This window comes from Pan troglodytes, chromosome X, assembly GCF_028858775.2.
Source record: "Pan troglodytes isolate AG18354 chromosome X, NHGRI_mPanTro3-v2.0_pri, whole genome shotgun sequence".
NCBI classification, from domain to species: Eukaryota; Metazoa; Chordata; class Mammalia; order Primates; family Hominidae; genus Pan; species Pan troglodytes.
In genome coordinates this window covers 109,105,247-109,126,151 of record NC_072421.2, presented here as the reverse complement: position 1 = coordinate 109,126,151, position 20,905 = coordinate 109,105,247, and the positions used below count along the sequence as shown (strand labels likewise).

General features: G+C 39.2%; 2 pseudogenes; both read left to right on the top strand.

Annotated features, from left to right (window-relative positions):
• The first annotated feature begins 1,135 nt into the window (after positions 1–1,135).
• On the top strand, positions 1,136–5,112 carry LOC107972672 (large ribosomal subunit protein eL20-like; annotated as a pseudogene).
• Positions 5,113–7,772: 2,660 nt separating this feature from the next.
• Positions 7,773–9,747, top strand: LOC100608727 (eukaryotic translation initiation factor 4B-like; annotated as a pseudogene).
• Positions 9,748–20,905: the final 11,158 nt, after the last annotated feature.

The following is a 20,905-nucleotide window of genomic DNA, read 5'->3' as shown; positions in this document are numbered from 1 at the left end:
TTTTCTCCATGGGCTTGTCTGAAACAAATGAATACCAATTAAAGTATGATATTTCCACTAGGGCTTAGACCATCATTTTTCTAATTATTGTATAAATCTCTCAGTGGAAAATAATCTTCATCTATAAAGAAATAATTCCCAACAGAAATCTTATATCTTGTAGAACACCAATTATTATACATTTCTCAATACCTTTGCCAGAGGAAGTATGCATCAGTCAGTGAATTAAAATCATGGCAGTTAAGGGAAAGATAAACTATATTGGAAGCAAGTAAAAGCATTGAGTATATGGAATAGCTCATTCAACTTTATATCTTGATTTTGCTTCACTAAACTGGGAGTGTTTTTATATCTGTTTTCTGCTATTGGGTAAAATTAAATGAGCTTTATTTCATAAAGAATAATGCACTCTTATACTCTTATTCCCTCTCATTTAGTTTGCTAGCTGTATAAAATGGACTTACTGCTCATAACATAATTTGGGTGGTAATATAATCTATAGCTCTTAGACTATTGGCAAGGCTTACATGTTATGATTTAACTGGACATTAACAAGGCCATTTCTATATATTATATATATATATATATCAAAAACAAACAAACAAAAACAAGGCCATTTAATTCATGCTGATGACAATAGCTTAATTATTTGTATGGTGGTTTGTAAAAATTAGTTGGCTGAAATGAATTGATCTTCATGCCATAATCCATTCATCTAATTCACTTGGACATGGAGTATGGGTTCTTCATTAAATTAAAAGGATATTACATTTTTTATGAAATCTACTTTAAAAAATTTATAAACATCAGAAATTTATTACCCAAAATTCTGGAAGCTGGGAAGTCCAAAATCAAGGCAACAGCAGATTGTCATTGTCTGGTGAGAGCCTGTGCTTCATAGATGGCTCCTTCTATGTGTCCCAGGAAAAGGGGATCCTGCAAGTCTCTTTTGTAAGGGCACTAATCCCATTCATGAGCCCTCATGATCTAATCGTCTCCCAAAGATCCCATCTCTTAATACTATCACAGTGACGATGAAGTTTCAACATACGAGTTTTGAGGAAACATCAACATTCAGACCACAGCAATTTGTCTGTGCTCTCTGGGCATTTATGTTTTAGCTGGAAAGGTTAGAATGGCGCCAGGAAACAAGCCAGGAAGGGACTGTGGATCCAGAAGCAGGTAAGATCCTTATGGAAGTGGGCAGGGAAAGCCCTGGGGAGGTAGTCTGTCTGTACCTAGTGTTCAAGGCATGGCAGGATGTGAAGGTGCATGGGCAGGCAGGGAGTTGGCAGAATGCATCAGGAAAGGCATGGGTTGGGGAGAAGACAAGGTGTGGTAAGAGGCAGTGAATAAAGAGTCCCACTGGAGTGGATTCCTTGGAGAGGAGCCAGGAACCAAAGGGCTATTTCTGATACAGGAAACAGAGCATCCCACAAGTAAGTATCACTCTGGGTATGGGGAATCTATGGGCATTTAGTGGGTTTTTATCTTTTTTAAAAAACTCCTATTTTAGGTTTGGGGGTGCATGTGAAGGTTTGTTACATAGGTAAATTTGTGTCATGGGATTTTGTTGTACAGATTATTTCATCACCCATTTATTAAGCCCAGTACCCAATAGTTATCTTTTCTGCTCCTTTCCCTCCTCTCACCCTCCGCCCTCAAGTAGACCCAGTGTCTGTTGTTTCCTTCCTTGTATTCATAAATTATCATCATTTAGCTCCCACTTATAAGTGAGAACATGGGATATTTGGTTTTCTGTTCCTGTGTTAGTTTGCTAAGGGTAATAGCCTCCAGCTCCATCCATGTTCCCACAAAAGACATGATCTCATTCTTTTTCATGGCTGCCTAGTATTCCATGGTGTATATGCACCACATTTTCTTTATCCAGGTTGTCATTGATGGGAATTTAGGTTGATTACATATCTTTGCTATTGTGAATAGTGCTGCAATGAACATTTGTGTGCATGTGTCTTTATGGTAGAACGAATGATTTATATTCCTCTGGGTATATACCCAGTAATGGGGTTGCTGGGTCAAATGGTAGTTCTGCTTTTAGCTCTTTGAGGCATCACCATACTGCTTGGAACTAATTTACACTCCCACCAACAGTGTAAGTTCCCTTTTCTTCCCAATCTCACCAGCATCTGTTATTTTTTGACATTTTAATAGTCATTCTGACTCGTGTGAGGTGGTATCTTATTTTGGTTTTGATTTGCATTTTTCTAATCATCAGTGATATTGAGCTTTTTTTCATATGCTTGTTGTCCACATATATGTCTTCTTTTGAAAAGTGTCTGCTCATGTCCTTTGCCCAGTTTTTTATTATTATTATAATATATATTTTTTTGAGATTGAATCTCGCTCTGTTCCCCAGGCTGGAGTGCAGTGGCATGATTTCAGCTCACTGCAACCTCCACCTCCAGGTTTCAAGTGATTCTCCTGCCCGAGCCTCCCGAGTAGCTGGGATTACAGGCGCCTGCCACCATGCCCAGCTAATTTTTGAATGTTTAGTAGAGACAGGGTTTTGCCATGTTAGCAAGGCTGGTCTTGAACTCCTGACCTCAGGTGATCTGCCTGCCTGGGCCTTCCAAAGTGCTGGGATTACAGGTGTGAGCCACCGCTCCCGTCCATTTGCCCACTTTTTAATGGGGTTGTTCATTTTTCTCTTGTAAATTTGTTTAAGTTCCTTATAGATGCTGGAAATTAGACCTTTGTCAGATGCAGAGTTTGCAAATATTTTCTCCCATTCTGTAGGTTGTCTGTTTACTCTGTTGATAGTTTCTTTTGCTGTGCAGAAGCTTTTAAGTTTAATTAGATCCCGCTTGTCAATTTTTGTTTTTGTTGCAATTGCTTTTGGTGTCTTTGTTATGAAATCTTTGCCTTTCCCTATGTCCAGAATGGTATTGCCTAGATTCTTTCAGGGTATTTAATGAAATCTACTTTGAATAAGTAGAAATACAAATTGTATTATAAATACAAATTTGCATTCTGACTATAATAAGTATAAATAAAATCCAATTGATTATTAGATAAACAATAATAAAAACTCCCAAATAATATCATATATCTCTGCATTAATCAGCTTTAAGTCAATGTTTGGCATATCACCATCACAGACAGTTATTAATTCCATTTATACATGTCACTGGGTATTATTCAAAGGAAGTAAGACAAAATGGTTCTTGCCTCTAGATGTTTATAAGCTATGAAAATCACCACTGACACAGACCTGAATGCTTCTTTACATCAAATGTTTTCATAATGTCTTAGAATTCGAAGGGAAGTCATCTAGTCCAACTTCCCACTCACTGCAAAAAACTGACCTGTAGTTTGACTAATACACAGTGTCCCATAGAAAAAAATGGGCTTTGCAGTCAGACCTGAATTCAGATTCCAGGCTTACAATTCATTAGCTGTGTTACTTAATGTTACTTAACATGACTCTTTATGTCCTAATCAGTAGAATAAAAACAATGATGATGTTTACCTAGGCTAATATTTATTGAAGCAGTCATTATGTGCTAGGCCTTGTTTTTTTTTGTTAACATAGTAAGCACTTACATTTTAGCCACCCTTCCTTGTCTGTCATATTTAGGGTTTCCTAAGCAATATGTGTTAATTGTTTAGCATAACATAAAGTACCTTTCCCTTGCCAGGCACAGATCAATAGGCCAGTAGCTAAAAGATGTAAGAGCTGAAGTCTGTCTTTAGCATACTCAGCTTCCCCTTCTTGCAAACACCAAACAGATGAGAGAGGAAAAAAATAATTTTGGTCTAAAGCAGTGGTCTCTAGACTTTTAATTGCAGGCTCCTAAACTTGAGCAAACCCCCCAAATTTAGTTATAGGTAATATACATTAATTATTGTACTATTATGTTCACTGTAAAACACGTTAAACATTAGAAGTTGTAAAACAAGATGAAAAAAATCTAAATACAAGGAACTGCTAGACGGAATATATAAAGAACTCTTAAATCTCAACAATAAAAAGACAAATACTCCAATCTAAAAATGGGCAAAGGAACTGATTTCTGACCAAGGTGCCAAGAACACATAATGGGAAAAGAATAGTCTTGCCAATAAATGGTGTTTGAAAACTGGATATCCACATGTATGAAAACAGACCCTAACTCACACATTATATAAAAACCAACTCAAATTGAAGACTTAATTGTAAGACCTCAAACTATCAAACTACTAGAAGAACACACAGCGGAAAAGCTCTATGACATTGGAGGAAGATTCATTGGTCTGGGCAATGAAATTTGGATATGAACCCAAAGCACAGGCAAAAAAAAAAAAGCAAAAATAGACACATAGGATTACATCAAACTGAAAAACTTCTGCACAGTAAGGGAAACAATCAACAGAGTGAAGAGACAACCTACATAACGGGAGAAAATATTGGCAAAGTATATACCTGATAAGGAATTAACATCCAAAATATAAAGGGGCTAAAACAACTCAATAGCAGGAAAACAAATAATCTGACTTTAAAATGGGGAAAGCCCTTTTGCGGGTGGCGGCGAGCTTGGAGAGGACGCCCTGAAGGCATAGCGCACTTAAGAGAGTACAAGGTGGTGGGTCGCTACCTGCCCACCCCCAAATGCCACACACCGCCCCTCTACGGCATGTGAATGTTTGCGCCTAATCATGTCGTCGCCAAGTCCAGCTTCTGGTATTTTGTATCTCAGTTAAAGAAGATGAAGAAGTTTTCAGGGGAGATTGCCTACTCTGGGTGGGTGTTTGAGAAGTCCCCTCTGCGGGTGAAGAACTTCCGCATCTGGCTGCGCTGTGACTCCCTGAGCGGCACCCACAACCTGTATCGGGAATACCAGGACCTGACCACGGCGGGCGGTCACCCAGTGCTACCGAGTCATGGACTCTCGGCACTGCGCCCAGGCCCACTCCATCCAGATCATGAAGGTGGAGGAGATCACAGCCGGCAAGTGCCGCCGGCCGTCCGTCAAGCAGTTCCACGACTCTAAGGTCAAGTTCCCGCTGCCCCACCGGGTCCTGCGCCGTCAGCACAAGCCACGCTTCACCACCAAGAGGCCCAACACCTTCTTCTAGATGCAGGGCCCTCGCCCAGGTGTGCCCCAAATAAAATCGGGAAGGCCAAAAAATAAAAATAAATAAATAAATAAAAATGGGGAAAGGACCTGAATATATATATATGTCAAGAGAACACAGGCAAATGGGTCAACAGGTATATGAAAAAATGTTCAACATCACTAATTATCAGGGATATGCAAATTAAAACCACAATGAGCTATCACCTAAGACTTGTTAGAATAGCTACTATCAGAAAGACAAAAGATAAATGTTGGTGACGATGTGGAAAAAAGAGAACCATTGCAAACTGTGGGTGGTAATGTAAATTTAGTACAGCCATGATAAAAAAAAACTGTATAGAGATTCCCCGAAAAATTAAAAATAGAGCTACAATATGATCTGCCAATTCCACTTCTGCATATATAGCCAAAGGAATCGGAAATAAGATCGTGAAGAGAGAATACTCACTCCAATGTTTATTGCAGGATTATTCACAATAGCCAAGATATGGAATCAACTTAATTGTCTCTCAACAGATGAATGGATATAAGGAATATATACATAATGGAATACTATTCAGCCATTAAAAAGAAGATAATCCTGTCATTTACAGTAACATGGATGAACTTGGAGTAAATTTTGTTAAGTGAAATAAACCAGACGCAGAAAGACAAATACCACATGATTGTACTCAAATGAAGTATCTAAAAAAGTTGATCTCATAGAAGTAGAAAGTACAATGGTTGTTACCAGAGTCAGGATGGTTGCCGGAGGGAGTTGGGATGATGTCGGTCAAAGAATACAAAATTGTTAGGAGAAATAAGTTCAAAAGATCTATTGTACAACATGGTGAAGATAGTTAACAGTAATATGTTGTATTCTTGAAAAATGCTAAGAGACTGAATGTTAAATGTTCTCACCACAAAAAGTATTACTATGTAAGGTAATGTATATGTTAATTAGCTAGATTTAGTCATTCCAGAGTGTATATAAACTTCAAAACATTATTTTGGGCCGGGCATGGTGGCTCATGCCTGTAATCCCAGCACTTTGGGAGGCCGAGGTGGGTGGATCACCTGAGGTCAGGAGTTCAAGACCAGCCTGGCCAACATGGTGAAACCCCGTCTCTACTAAAAATACAAAAATTAGCCGGGCATAGTGGCATGTGCCTTTAGTCCCAGCTATTCAGGAGGCTGAGGGAGGAGAATTGCTTGAACCCGGGAGGCGGAGGTTGCAGTAAGCTGAGATCGCACCACTGCACTCCAGCCTGGGTGACAGAGTGAGACTCCGTCTCAAAAAACAAAAACAAAAAGCATCATTTTATTCATAATAAATACATACAATTTTATATGCCAATTAAAAAATAAAATAGTAAAAATAATAATGAGGTATATCCTTTTTTTTTTTTTTTTTTTTTGAAATGGAAGCTTGCTCTGTCACCCAGGCTGGAGTGCAATGGTGTGGTCTTGGCTCACTGCAACCTCTGCCTCCTGGGTTCAAGAGATTCTCCTGCCTCAGCCTCCACAGTAGCTGGGATTACAGGCGCCCACTACCATGCCCGGCTAATTTGTATTTTTAGTAGAGACGGGGTTTCACCTTGTTGGCCAGGCTGGTCTTGAACTCCTGACCTTAGGTGATCCGCCCACCTCAACCTCCCAAAGTGCTGGTATTACAGGCTTCAGCCACCGAGCCTGGCCGAAGTATACACTTCTTAATGTACAAAGAATTTAGATAGATATTTCTTCAAATAAGACATATAAATGGCTAATAAACACATGAAAAAGTTCTCAACATCTTTAGTCATCAGGGGAATATCAATCAAACTCACAGTATGATACAACTGTGCACGCATTAGGTGGCTATAATCAAATAAATGGAAAATAACAAGTGTTGGTGAGAATGTGAAGAGATGTGAACCCTCATACATTCTTGGTAGAAATGTAAAGTGGTGCAGTTGTTATGGAAAATAGTCTGGTAGTTCCTCAAATGCTTAAACACAGAGTTACCCTGTGGTCCGGAAATTTTACTCCTAAGGTGTACGGTTGACCCTTGAACAACATCGGTTTGAACCGCACAAGTCCACTTATATGCAGACATTTTTTTCAATAAAAGTTTTAGTGAATGTGCTTGCTCCTCCTGCCTCCTCTTCACCTCTTCCAACTCTGCCACTCCAAGACAGTAAGACCAACTCCTCTTCTTCTTTCTCCTCCTCCTCAGCTTACTCATGTGAAGATGATGAGGATGAAGACCTTTATGATAATCTACTTCCACTTAATGATAGCAAATGTATTTTTTCTCCCTTATAATTTTCTCAATAACATTCATTTCCCAGCTTACTTTATTGTAATAATTCAGTATAAAATAGATATCACATAGAAAGTTTGTGTTAATCAACTGTTACCAGCAAGGCTTCCTCAACAGTAAGCTATTAGTAGTCAAGTTTTCAGGGAGTTGAAAGTTATTTGTAGATTTTTGACTGTGCAAGGGGTCAGCACTCTTAAACCCCATGTTGTTCAAGGATGTATGCACAAGAGAACTGAAAACATTTGTACTAACAAAGACCTTTTGCTTCAATGGTCATAGCAGCATTAACCATACTACCCCAAAGTGGAAACAACCCAAGTTTTCATCAGCTGATAAATGGATAATCAAAATGTGGTATATCCATGCAAATAAATATTTTTGGCATTGAAAACAATGAAGTACCCTTTTTTGCGTTCTCTTTCCCTCTCCCAACATGGCGGCCTCAGCAAAAAAGAAGAATAAGAAGGGGAAGACTATCTCCCTAACAGACTTTCTGGCTGAGGATGGGGGTACTGGTGGAGGAAGCACCTATGTTTCCAAACCAGTCAGCTGGGCTGATGAAACGATGACCTGGAAGGAGATGTTTCGACAACTTGGCACAGTAACAATGACGATGTGTATAGGGTGCCTCCAATTGACCGTTCCATCCTTCCCACTGCTCCACGGGCTGCTCGGGAACCCAATATCGACCGGAGCCGTCTTCCCAAATCGCCACCCTACACTGCTTTTCTAGGAAACCTACCCTATGATGTTACAGAAGAGTCAATTAAGGAATTCTTTCGAGGATTAAATATCAGTGCAGTGCATTTACCACGTGAACCCAGCAATCCAGAGAGGTTGAAAGGTTTTGGTTATGCTGAATTTGAGGACCTGGATTCCCTGCTCAGTGCCCTGAGTCTCAATGAAGAGTCTCTAGGTAACAGGAGAATTCGAGTGGATGTTGCTGATCAAGCACAGGATAAAGACAGGGATGATCGTTCTTTTGGCCGTGATAGAAATCGGGATTCTGACAAAACAGATACAGACTGGAGGGCTTGTCCTGCTACAGACAGCTTTGATGACTAGAAGAGGTGATGATAGCTTTGGAGACAAGTATCGAGATCGTTATGATTCAGACCGGTATCGGGATGGGTATCGGGATGGCCCACGCCGGGATATGGATGGATATGGTGGCCGGGATCGCTATGATGACCAAGGCAGCAGAGACTATGATAGAGGCTATGATTCCGGGATAGGCAGTGGCAGAAGAGCATTTGGCAGTGGGTATCGCAGGGATGATGACTACAGAGGAGGCGTGGACCGCTATGAAGACCGATATGACAGACGGGATGATCGGTCGTGGAGCTCCAGAGATGATTACTCTCGGGATGATTATAGGCGTGATGATAGACGTCCCCCCCAAAGACCCAAACTGAATCTAAAGCCTCGGAGTACTCTTAAGCAAGATGATTCCTCTGCTAGTACCTCCCAGTCCACTCGAGCTGCTTCTATCTTTGGAGGGGCAAAGCCCGTTGACACAGCTGCTAGAGAAAGAGAAGTAGAAGAACGGCTACAGAAGGAACAAGAGAAGTTGCAGCGTCAGCTGGGTGAGCCAAAACTAGAACGACGGCCTCGGGAGAGACACCCAAGCTGGCGAAGTGAAGAAACTCAGGAACGGGAACGGTCAAGGACTGGAAGTGAGTCATCGCAGACTGGGACCTCCACCACATCTGGCAGAAATGCACGAAGGAGAGAGAGTAAGAAGTCTCTAGAAAATGAAACACTCAATAAGGAGGAAGATTGCCACTCTCCAACTTCTAAACCTCCCAAACTTGATCAGCCCCTAAAGGTAATGCCAGCCCCTCCATCAAAGGAGAATGCTTGGGTGAAGCGAAGTTCTAACCCTCCTGCTCGATCTCAGAGCTCAGACACAGAGCAGCAATCCCCTACAAGTGGTGGGGGAAAAGTAGCTCCATCTCAACCATCTGAGGAAGGACCAGCAAGGAAAGATGAAAATAAAGTAGATGGGATGAATGTCCCAAAAGGCCAAACTGGGAACTCTAGCCGTGGTCCAGGAGACGGAGGGAACAAAGACCACTGGAAGGAGTCAGATAGGAAAGATGGCAAAAAGGATCAAGACTCCAGATCTGCACCTGAGCCAAAGAAACCTGAGGAAAATCCAGCTTCCAAGTTCAGTTCTGCAAGCAACTATGCTGCTCTCTCTTGATGGTGAAGATGAAAATGAGGGAGAAGATTATGCCGAATAGACCTCTACATCCTGTGCTTTTCTCCTAGTTTCTCTCCACCCTGGAACATTCGAGAGCAAATCAAAACCTCCATCCAGACAAGACAAAATAAAACTCACCATCTCCTGAAGACCTTTCTTACCTTTTTTTAAAAACAAAAAATGAAACTATTTTGCATGCTGCTGCAGCCTTTAAAGTATTGAAGTAACTGGAGAATCGCCAATATAGCCAGAGAGAAAGGGACTACAGCTTTTTAGAGGAAAAGTTGTGGTGCGTTATGTCACCACGCAGTTGCCAGTGTGATTAGCGCCTAAGGGTCTCCATTTAGCAGAAATGGTAATGAGAGTGATATAACCCCTGGAACCTGGTTGGGCAGTAGGGGAGGGAGGGAGAAGGAAAAGTGTGAGATTTCTACCTTTTAGTTTTTATCCTATTGTGGCATATATGAATTCTCAAACATTATCTGAATAAATTTTCCACTCTTGGAAAGGTAGATTTAGCCTCAAGTTGTTTTAGTCTCCAGGAGGCTGCCAGCCCCTCCTCTTATTTAATTCTGAGTTTTGGGGGCCACCCTAGAGGGAATTCCCTTTTTTTTTTTTTTTTACCCCCCAGGGGGGTAGTTGGGAGTGAGACTATAGGCCATAAAGAATGGGACTGCATTGGACCAAAATAAATGGGAAAATCGTGGTTTGAAAAGAAGCTTTTGGGAAGTGATGAGTCATTTCGCACCAGGTAATAGGGGAAAATTGTGTGACCTCCAGCAAACACATGAATGGTTATTTCCTGGAGCCGGAAGCACTTGGGGGTCGTGGTAATTCCCAATGTTTTCTGTGTCCTAGTTTTACCCTTTCTAAACACTGTCCTTTTTGAAAGTTTGAATATATCCACATTGTATTGAAACCTTGAAACTAAAAATTTAGACTCTCATCGTCATCTTAAGTTCTTCATGATACTCTTAACCTCCCAAAAAGCAGTATCTAAGTCACATACATGATGTCTTGGGCATTTTCTCTCTCAGCCATGGAGAGCTGTGAAAGGAAGAATCGCTGCTTTTCTCAAGCAAATCGGTTTCTTGATGTCTTTTGGTTCTCACTCCTTGCCTGCTCCTGATGCTTTGACCCCTTTTATAGATCAGAGTGCTCTAGAATAATGGATGGTCTTGGATGGTGGATAAATAGGGACAGGGACAGTTAAATTGGGAGCCTTTCTTACAACCTTGATAGGTTTTTTTCCCCCAAGTTTCCTTCTCCACTGAAATGCCACACTAATGCTTGTTGGATTCATGAGGTGGCCAGACCAATGTGTTTTTTTTTTTTTTTTAGCTTCCCTTGAGAGAATAAACGGTAATGGAGAGAACTATTTAACAAGGTCCTAGTTTCTCTTGCAACACAGTAGCTAAACTTGCCTGCTTTTATATGCATTTCTTTGTAGGGATCAGCTTGGTAGACAGTATTAGCAGAGAAACGACACCTTGATCTTGGTTTGCAAGCCCTTCTCCCATCAGTCCTAGATTAGGCCCTGCTCAGCCATGCAGGGGTGTTGGTTTATGCGTGCTGCAGCAGTGGGCATAATGAATATAATTTACCCAGTGGACAAAGGTGTGTACCAAGTGAATTTAAATAATTGGTGTGGATTGGCCAGTAGCTAAGAAGTGGGCTTTTAAAGAGTATTGAAGATTGAAAGGTTTTTTTTTTCTTTTTTTAAGAAGAAAAAAAAAACTATTGATTGTAGATAATGAAAAGCTAGGGTTTGCCCTCTTCATGTCTACTCTCCTTCCAAATAGTTATATCCAAAACTGTTTTTCCCTCTCCCCTACCTTGCCCCCCTATTAAAATAGAAACAGGGATTGATTAATGTCCCGCTTCTGAATACATGTAAAATTTGTACAAAAATATCTTCCATGAAAATGATTTGTAATCTGTAGACTTATTACCTGGGAGATGTCTTGATGTAAAATCCCATCCTTTGGGTTGTGGGTTTTTTGTTTTCTCCAAATAAATATGATCTTTAAAAAAAAAGAAAAAGAAAAAAAAGAAAACAATGAAGTACTGATACAACATGGATTAACCTTGAAAATGGTCTGCTAAGTGAAAGAGTCCATCATAAAAAACGAATTATATGATTCCACTTATATAAAATGTCCAGAATAGGAAAATCTATATATAAAGAGTAAATTAGTGGTTTCCTGGAGATCAGGTAAAGAAGGGATGGGGGTGACTGCTAATAGAAATGAGGTATCTGTGGAGTAATGAAAATGTTCTAAAACTAGATTATGATGATAGTTGGACAAATATGAATATAGTAAAAACCACTGGCTTTCACACTTTAAACCAGTGAATGTTATGGTACATAAATTGTAACTTGATAAAGTGATTTTAAGAAATAAACCCCTATGACACGTGTTTGCCTATATAACAAACTTGCACATGTACCCCTGAACCAAAAATAAAAGTTAAAAAATAAAATGAATTTAAAAAAATAAAAACAAAAGAAATAAAAAATATAAATAACAGTTTTTCTGTTTTCCTTCTCATGCTTCATGGTCTTGTTCATGCCCTGGGATGTACATGTCTAATTTGGAAACCTCTGGTCTCAAGGTCCTTCTCAGTGGTCCTGAAAATAACCTTATATTGGTTGCCAAAATTTCTGATAGGTAAGATGTAACCCCTCCCATTAATGATTGACAGCTCAGTAGTAGATTGTTGGAGGAGTAAAAATAGCAGCTTAACAATACTGAATTGGACCTCAGTTGACCTTCATTTCATTTCCCTGTTGGGCCTATTTTCCCAAATGGGGATTTCCTTAACCAAGAAATCATGTTAACCAATTTTATTCTGATCAAGGATATTGACTGTGACCTAAGGGATAGTAAACAAATGATTAAACTATTGCTTATCATTTTTCTGGTGATTACTACAAATATTCAGAGATTTTTAAATGACTGTGACTCTTACACCAAACTCACTCATATCATTTTTAGTAATTGTCATCAAAATTAAATTAGCATAGCTCAGTGTTAACATAGTATGGTATCATTCTTCTCAAGGCATCTATCTCTGTTATTAATGTTTCTTTGGCTCTATTCTAGCTGCAATGTTTTTACACTGAACTTTTCTCACTGCCACAAATTGTGCATTGCAAATTCATGTAACATTGTTGAAACCCTGTAGAAGATACATTTTATAAACATTGACAACGTTTTTATAAATCCAAGTAAAATGCAAAACTACTTGACTATACGAAGTAGTGCATTGTTTCAGGAACAATGTAATTTTATTTGTGGAAAATATTATGAAGGCCGGGCACGGTGGCTCACGCCTATAATCCCGGCACTTTGGGAGGCAGAGGCTGGCGGATCACTTGAGGTTAGGAGCTTGAGACCAGCCTGGCCAACATGGCGAAAACCCGGCTCTACTAAAAATACAAAAATTAGCCGGGCACAGGCCGGGCATGGTGGCTCACGCCTGTAATCCCAGCACTTTGAGAGGCCAAGGCGGGCGGATCACGAGGTCAGGAGATCGAGACCATCCTGGCTAACACGGTGAAACCCCGTCTCTACTAAAAATACAAAAAATTAGCCGGGCCTGGTGGTGGGACTATAGCTGGGACTATAGGCACACACCACCATGCCCAGCTAATTTTTTTTATTTTTAGTAGAGATGGGGTTTCACCATGTTGACCAGGCTGGCCTCGAACTCTTGACCTCAAGTGATCTGCCCGCCTCGGCCTCCCAAAGTGCTGGGATTACAGGCATGAGCCACCACACCCGGCCCTAAAATTTAAAAAAAAAAAAAATTAAAAAAGAAAATATTGTGAAATTAATGAATTGCTTTGAATAGAGGACTTTGCCAATTTCACTTATGCAGAAAAATAATCTGTTAAGTATATACATGTCAGACACCACACTTTTTAAAACCAGGTAATGTATTTTTATTTATATTATATGTACAAATAATCTGAATTCAGCATTTTGTTATAGATTTGGACAGGTTTTTGTGAAAGTTCAATTTGAAGAACAGGAATGGAGAAAAGTGTCTCTCTCATAATTTCACATTTGTATACACTTTACAAAGCTGTGCAAAATATCTAAGTCCTGAATCCTTATTTAATCTGGTTGCAAACTTTATTTTGCTGTTGTTGTTTTCTAGATGGGGGTTCTCACTCTGTCACCCAGGCTGGAGTACAGTGCTGCGATTGTAGATCACTGCTGCCTCAAATTCCTGAGCTCAAGGGATCCTCCCACCGCAGCTGCTGACTAGCTAGGACTACAGGCACGCATCAACACGCCTGGCTAAATTAAAAAAAATTTTTTTTCCTGACTTTTTAATGATCGCCATTCTAACTGGTGTGAGATGGTATCTCATTGTGCTTTTGACTTGTATTTCTCTGATGGCCAGTGATGATGAGCATTTTTTCATGTGTCTGTTGGCTGCATAAATGTCTTGTTTTGAGAAGTGTCTGTTCATATCCTTTGCCCACTTGTTGATGGGGTTGTTTGTTTTTTTCTTGTAAATTTGAGCTCTTTGTAGATTCTGGATATTAGCCCTTTGTCAGATGAGTAGATTGCAAAAATTTTTTCCCATTCTATAGGTTGCCTGTTCACTTTGATGGTAGTTTCTTTTGCTGTGCAGAAGCTCTAAAAAGTCAGGAAACAACAGGCGCTGGAGAGGATGTGGAGAAATAGGAACACTTTTACACTGTTGGTGGGACTGGAAACTAGTTCAACCATTGTGGAAGTCAGTGTGGCAATTCCTCAGGGATCTAGAACTAGAAATACCATTTGACCCAGCCATCCCATTACTGGGTATATACCCAAAGGATTATAAATCATGCTGCTATAAAGACACATGCACAAGTATGTTTATTGCAGCACTATTCACAATAGCAAAGACTTGGAACCAACCCAAATGTCCAACAATGATAGACTGGATTAAGAAAATGTGGCACATATACACCATGGAATACTATGCAGCCATAAAAAATGATGAGTTCATGTCCTTTGTAGGGACATGGATGAAGCTGGAAACCATCATTCTCAGCAAACTATCGCAAGGACAAAAAAACAAACACCACATGTTCTCACTCATAGGTGGGAATTGAACAATGAGACCACATGGACACAGGAAGGGGAACATCACACACTGGGGCCTGTCATGGGGTGGGGGGAGGGGGGAGGGATAGCATTAGGAGATATACCTAATGTTAAATGACGAGTTAATGGGTGCAGCACACCAACATGGCACATGTATACATATGTAACAAACCTGCATGTTGTGCACATGTACCCTAGAACTTAAAGTATAATAGAAATATATATATATATATATAATTTTTTTTTGTAGAGACGAGGTCTCGCCATCTTGCCTGAGCTGGTCGTGAACTCCTGGGCTCAAGCGATTCTCCTGCCCAGGCCCCCCAAAGTAATGGGATTACAGGTGTGAGCCACCCGCCCCATCTGGTAACAAATTCTAAGTGGTACAAAGAAATAAAGAATACAATGAAATACTATTTGTATTGGGCTTTGCTAAGGAGACCTCAGAAACATTAGCATGTTCTTATGAAATTAATGTTCCCAGCACTAGTTATAGAGATGTCCATGGTACTTTTTAATACTTTGCAGAAAATAAAATGCAAGTAGGGAGCTGACATATTCTTTCACAAAGCCTTTTTGGAGCAACAACCTGGTCTATGTAAAATCCTAGAAATTAAAGCACATAGTTTAGTAGAAGGACATTAGATTTTTAACCATAAGGAAAACAACTACTATTCAGAAGAATTGAACATGGCCATCTGTATCCTGACAAGAGTGTAGATATTTGGCCTTTTATTAGCTTCTTTCTTTTTAGTTTGTGAGTCTTCCTGCAGTTATTAGACTCAGTCTTATCTTGTTGACCCACCAGGTCATACCACAACTTCAATTTGGGTAGATAAACTGAGATACTGGTATACTATATATACACCACTGGCATTTTGACCCTGAACAAGTTCCTTAGAGTTGTTTAGATGCATGTAATCAATTTTTATTTATTAATATTATTTACATTTTCCACCAAAGTTCTAACTATAAATGCAAATAAACAATCTTTCCAGAAGGTAGAAAATTGATGTTGCTAGAGTGAAGAAAAGCTAACTGATTAAAATATATCTTTAATCCTTAAATTTTCTCCCTCTCAGAAAGATCCATTATTTAGCCCCGCCTTTGAAAGTTGCTAATATTTCCCACTCAAACTTTTAAAAAATGGGGACAAAGTAACATCAAAATTTACTAATTACTAGGCATTCTCACATACTGTATTTAATGTTAGCAAAAGTGTGAGGAAGACTCTGTTATCACTATTATATAAACAAAGAAAATAGTCCAAAGATGTTAAATTTATTATGTAAGGCAACATAGAAAAAAAATATGGACATAAACATAGTTCTTCTGAATTCAAATCTAGTTGTCTTTCTTTTTTTGTATACCAGGGAGTGAGATCAAATGGCTGCCCAATAGATAACTTCATCTGTTCAATAAGGGGTGGTGAGGAAAGGGGGTGAAATGAAAAGGAATGTTCCCACCTTGAGACAGAAAATAATCAACTAGCTAACTAACTGAGCATGAGCTATGGGGATAGGGCTATTGAACAGGAGAGCAAGAAACTAGAAGTAGTAAGACAGGGATTTCTCATTGATAACTAAATTGGATGAAAGTGACAGTAGTGTTTGTGTTAGAGCAGTGATTCAAAATCAAGCCAATCCTCTTTACTTTTAGGCTTATACATTCTTTTGTTCATTTTTTTTATTTCTGGAATATTATTTCCCTCCAACTTTTCATGCACAATTTTTGAAAGTCTATCAAGAGCCAGCTTTAGTGCAACCCCTCAGTGAAGCATTGTGTGATCCACTTCTTGCCAGCAGAAGGAATCTTTATTTTAGCTATGGGATGTGATATAGAAAAGAATCAGTACTGGGGAACAGGAGAATGTTGGGGCACTGTAATGGGATTGAGGTTGCCTTTGGACATCTCCTTTGGCCAGCTATCTTGATCAGCTTTTCTGAGATGCCAGCGTCATGGTCCAGAATCCTTGCATTGACCCCAGTCTCATCTGGCAGGACTGTGTCAGGATGGGGCAAAGGTTATCTGTGCAGTCAACCTTCAGGGACTGGTGCAATGGTTTCTCATCTCCTACTATGCCTTTTACTGAATGGAGATGTTTCTCTACCTAAGAGAGAGACAAATAATTAAAGGTTTTGTTGATCTGCATAGTTCAGCCATGTGCTTGGATGTTGTGTTAATGTCTGTGTTCAAACACACTTGTAAAAAAGACTTATCTAAAATAAGTAATGAGAAAGTGAGCAAAAGAAGTTTGTCAAATACTCAACCAAATGCTCCTTTATGGCTCCTACATGAAAGGGCTAGCACAACAGTGTTCACTATGATAGCTACCAGATAAATGTGGGTATTGAGTACATGAAATGTGGCTGGTATGAATTGAGATGTGCTGAAAGTGTAAAATTACTGGATTTCAAAGACTTGGTATGAAAAAATAATGTTCAAACTGATTCAAAGGAGAATCCAAAGAGCATACATTTATTAATATATAAGTAATCAAATGAATTTCCTGATAGAAACAAAACTGATCAATACCCACAGGGAAACAAAGTATGTTTGGAGGCCGAGCGTCGTGGCTTACGCCTGTAATCCCAACACTTTGGGAGGCCAAGGCAGGCAAATCACGAGGTCAAGAGATCGAGACCATCCTGGCCAACATGGTGAAACCGTGTCTCTATTAAAAATGCAAAAATTAGCTGGGCATGGTGATGCTTGCCTGTACTCCCAGCTACTCGGGAGGCTGAGGCAGGGGAATCGCTTGAAGCCCAGAGGCAGAGGTTGCAGTGAGTTGAGATCGTGCCATTGCACTCCAGCCTGGGCAACAGAGCGAGACACACACACACACTCTCTCTCTCTCTCCATATATATATATTTGGAATCATCTCTTCAATCACTTGTATCCTCAACCAGAAAAATTCATTTGCATCTTGCTAAACAGTGGGTACATGTGGATATAAAGATGGAAATAATAGACATGGGGGACTGAAAAAGGGAAGAGTGAGGGGGGTAAGGGTTAAAAAATTACCTATTGGATACAATGCTCAATATTTGGGTGAAGGATACACTAGAAGCACAATTCCTACCATTATGCAATATATCCATGTAACAAACATGCACGTGTATTCCCTGAATCTAAAACAAAAATAAAAAAGAAAATCATTTTACAAAATATAATGATTTGCATTGTTGTCGGTTTTTATAATATACAGAATTATAAAATAGCTCAAAGAGAGTAAAAAACATAGACTTTAATAGAGGCAGATAATCCCTAAAGGTCCCCTACACAATATCTAGCATTGCTTTCAAAGGACGTCTAGCAATCTTTTGCTTATTTTTCAATATTTCACAATTTTGACAGAAACCAGAAAAACTTATTGGCTAAGCAATGCTAAGTTTATTAGACTTACTCTGGTAGGAGAGAACACTACCTTGATAGTCTCAGCATTATCTCAAAATGGATAAATTAGAAACGGGGTTTTATAGGGTGTTTGGGGGTTTTAGAGCCTGGAATGGGTGATTTCTTGGTGACGTAAAGGCAGGGACCTGATACATATTGGATAGAGTTTACGATATAATAGCCTGGGATTGTTGAGCACAGCAATAATGAGTATCTTGAAGTGAATCTTGATGATCATACTATTTTATCTTCCAAAAGCAAGTATTCCTGAGGTGAGTAGCTAAATTTCAATGCCTGGTCTCAGTTTAAGGATAGGAAAATGTGCCTGATATCACTATTATTGAACAGAGGGACAATAAAAAAATGTTGCCTTCAGTTTTCATGAGTATCTGATACACAACGTGCTTTGCCCAATTATTTGTATACATTCTTGCTCTATTTGCCTAACTCCTTTAGAGTGAAAATACCTTCTATGGCATTTCCCCACAGCTTTATTGAGGTATAATTGGTAGTGCTCTGACTTTTAATGCCTGAACACACTCCATTCCAAAATGGCTTTCACTGAGAACCCCAGAGTTGTTATAAAGGTTATTTTATGCTGAAGACACTTGAGATTCAATAGATACAGAAACAAGCCTTCTTAGAGCTTTTCTTCTATGATGAAGAAATTTCTGAGAAATGAAAACTGCCATAAATTCCCTCCTAGGGGTGGTTTCCGTTACCAGGAGAAAAACTAAGACTAAACCTACCATAAATCCTCTCTCTTGGGGAGTTTCATGGATATGAAGGAGATAGAAAGACCATTTGTACCTGCATAGATAAACATTATCACAAACTTTCTTATCTCCTATTTTTTCTCTGGAAGCCTATTTATCTTTCCTAAAGAAATCTATTTGTTCTTCCCATAGAAGCCCTTTCACCTCTCCCTTTCCCCTACTAAGTGAGATATGTAAGCCACAGACTCTAAGCTTCCCTTTCAGGTACTCATAACTGAGCACTCCCACATGTATAGGAGTTGTGCATGAAAACAAACTATTTTTAATTTGGCTAATTTGAACATGATTTGATATCAATACACATAAGCATCTCTATCCACAGGACAGCAAAGCAGCTTTGTAAATATTATCCAAAATTTCATCAGGCACTTTCCCTTAACAACTATAAATGAAAGGTTCAAGCATCCTAATAATTTCTGTGGATAAGTGTTTTCAAAACACTACTAGACTTCTTTGAAAATTAATAGTCTAAGATATAATTAAGTTCCCAGGTCCAAGTTGTAAGTTACTAATGAAGAAAGAAAACAATAGAAAAAGCCCTGTGTAACGACTGCCTAAATTAAAGGGATGATTGGTTGAACCTTTTGTTTTCTTGGTCCTAATAAGTTGGTGTTCAAAGATATGGCATTCCTGTCAGCTTAAATTTTGTCAAGGCTGCTTTGTCTGATTCTGCTGGCTAATGGTAATGTTCATAAATCCGCTAATGTTCATAAATCAGCTAATGTTATTGTTGCTAGGGAACATTCTGGTTACCTTCTACTACCCCAATCAATTTTGAAAAAATAATCCAATATTACATTTCATTTCTGAGTATGTGTTCTGCACATTTCAAGCCGAAAAAAAATCATAATAAATACTACCTAAAACGTTATGATTGTGACTAGTATATGTCAAGAATATGTGTCTGTATTACTCAGATGCCACTACAATTTACTGCCATGAGAGGGTCAGCCAGGAAATGGTCCATGGCCTTTTAAAAACCCAGGTGCTCAGCCAATTCCATTAGTTCCAAGTGCTATGCTCTTTTCCTCTGTGAGAATACATCAGCTTAGCATAATAGGTTCAATTTTCAAAAGGCTGTATTTGATTTATTTCTTTTGGCAATACAGCTTTTAGCCTGCAAAAATAAATAAATAAATGAACGAATACCCTGCTTGTATTGAAACAGCTAGGTTCCCCACACCAAACTGGGAGGTGGAATTATGGAATAAAAAAAGACATCTCCTAGAGGTTCATTACTGAAGCACATTTTAAATAGTGAACTGTGAAGAAGAATTAACATTTTCCAGTTTATTCAGTTAGGAAAGAAGAGCGCAGAATCTTAGGGGATCAAATACTCTCCCCTTGATTATGGGTGGGGCTTGGGGATATGATGGCAAAAGAGATTTTGCAGATGCCATTAAGGTTCCTGATCAGTTGCTTTGGGTCAAACAAAAGGGAGTTTACCCTGGGTGAGTCTGACCTAATCAGGTTAGCCCTTAAAGGAGACAAACAGAAGCTGCAGACATGCTTTCTCTTGGCCTTGAAGGCAGTCACCATGAGTTCAACAGTTGCAAGAAAACAAACGCTATCTATATAACCACATGATCTTGGAAGAGAGCACAAAGCTTTAGAAGAGACCGCAGCCCTGGCCAACACCTTGCTTTCATCCTAGTGAGATGATGATCAGAGAACCCAACTAGTCCATGCCCAAACTCCTGACCCATAGAAATAAATGTTATTTTTGTTAAGTTGCTAAAGTTGTGGTATTTTGCTGTACAGCAATAGAAAACTAATATACCCCCCTTTCCTCTAAGAATTGCTCCCCATAAATAAATATGATTACAAAAGCAACATATATTCATTGTAAAAATAGAAATGCAGATTGATAAGCATATTGATTAACATTTAAAAAACAATCCCATCACTGTATTAACCATATTGGCATGGAAACTTTCAGATATTTTACAATGCATACATGCACCTATTTTTTTAATGGGATCATATGGTCAATATTGTTTTGTAAACAGTCTTCTTTTACTTAACAATGCATCAGAAAAATATTCACATGCCA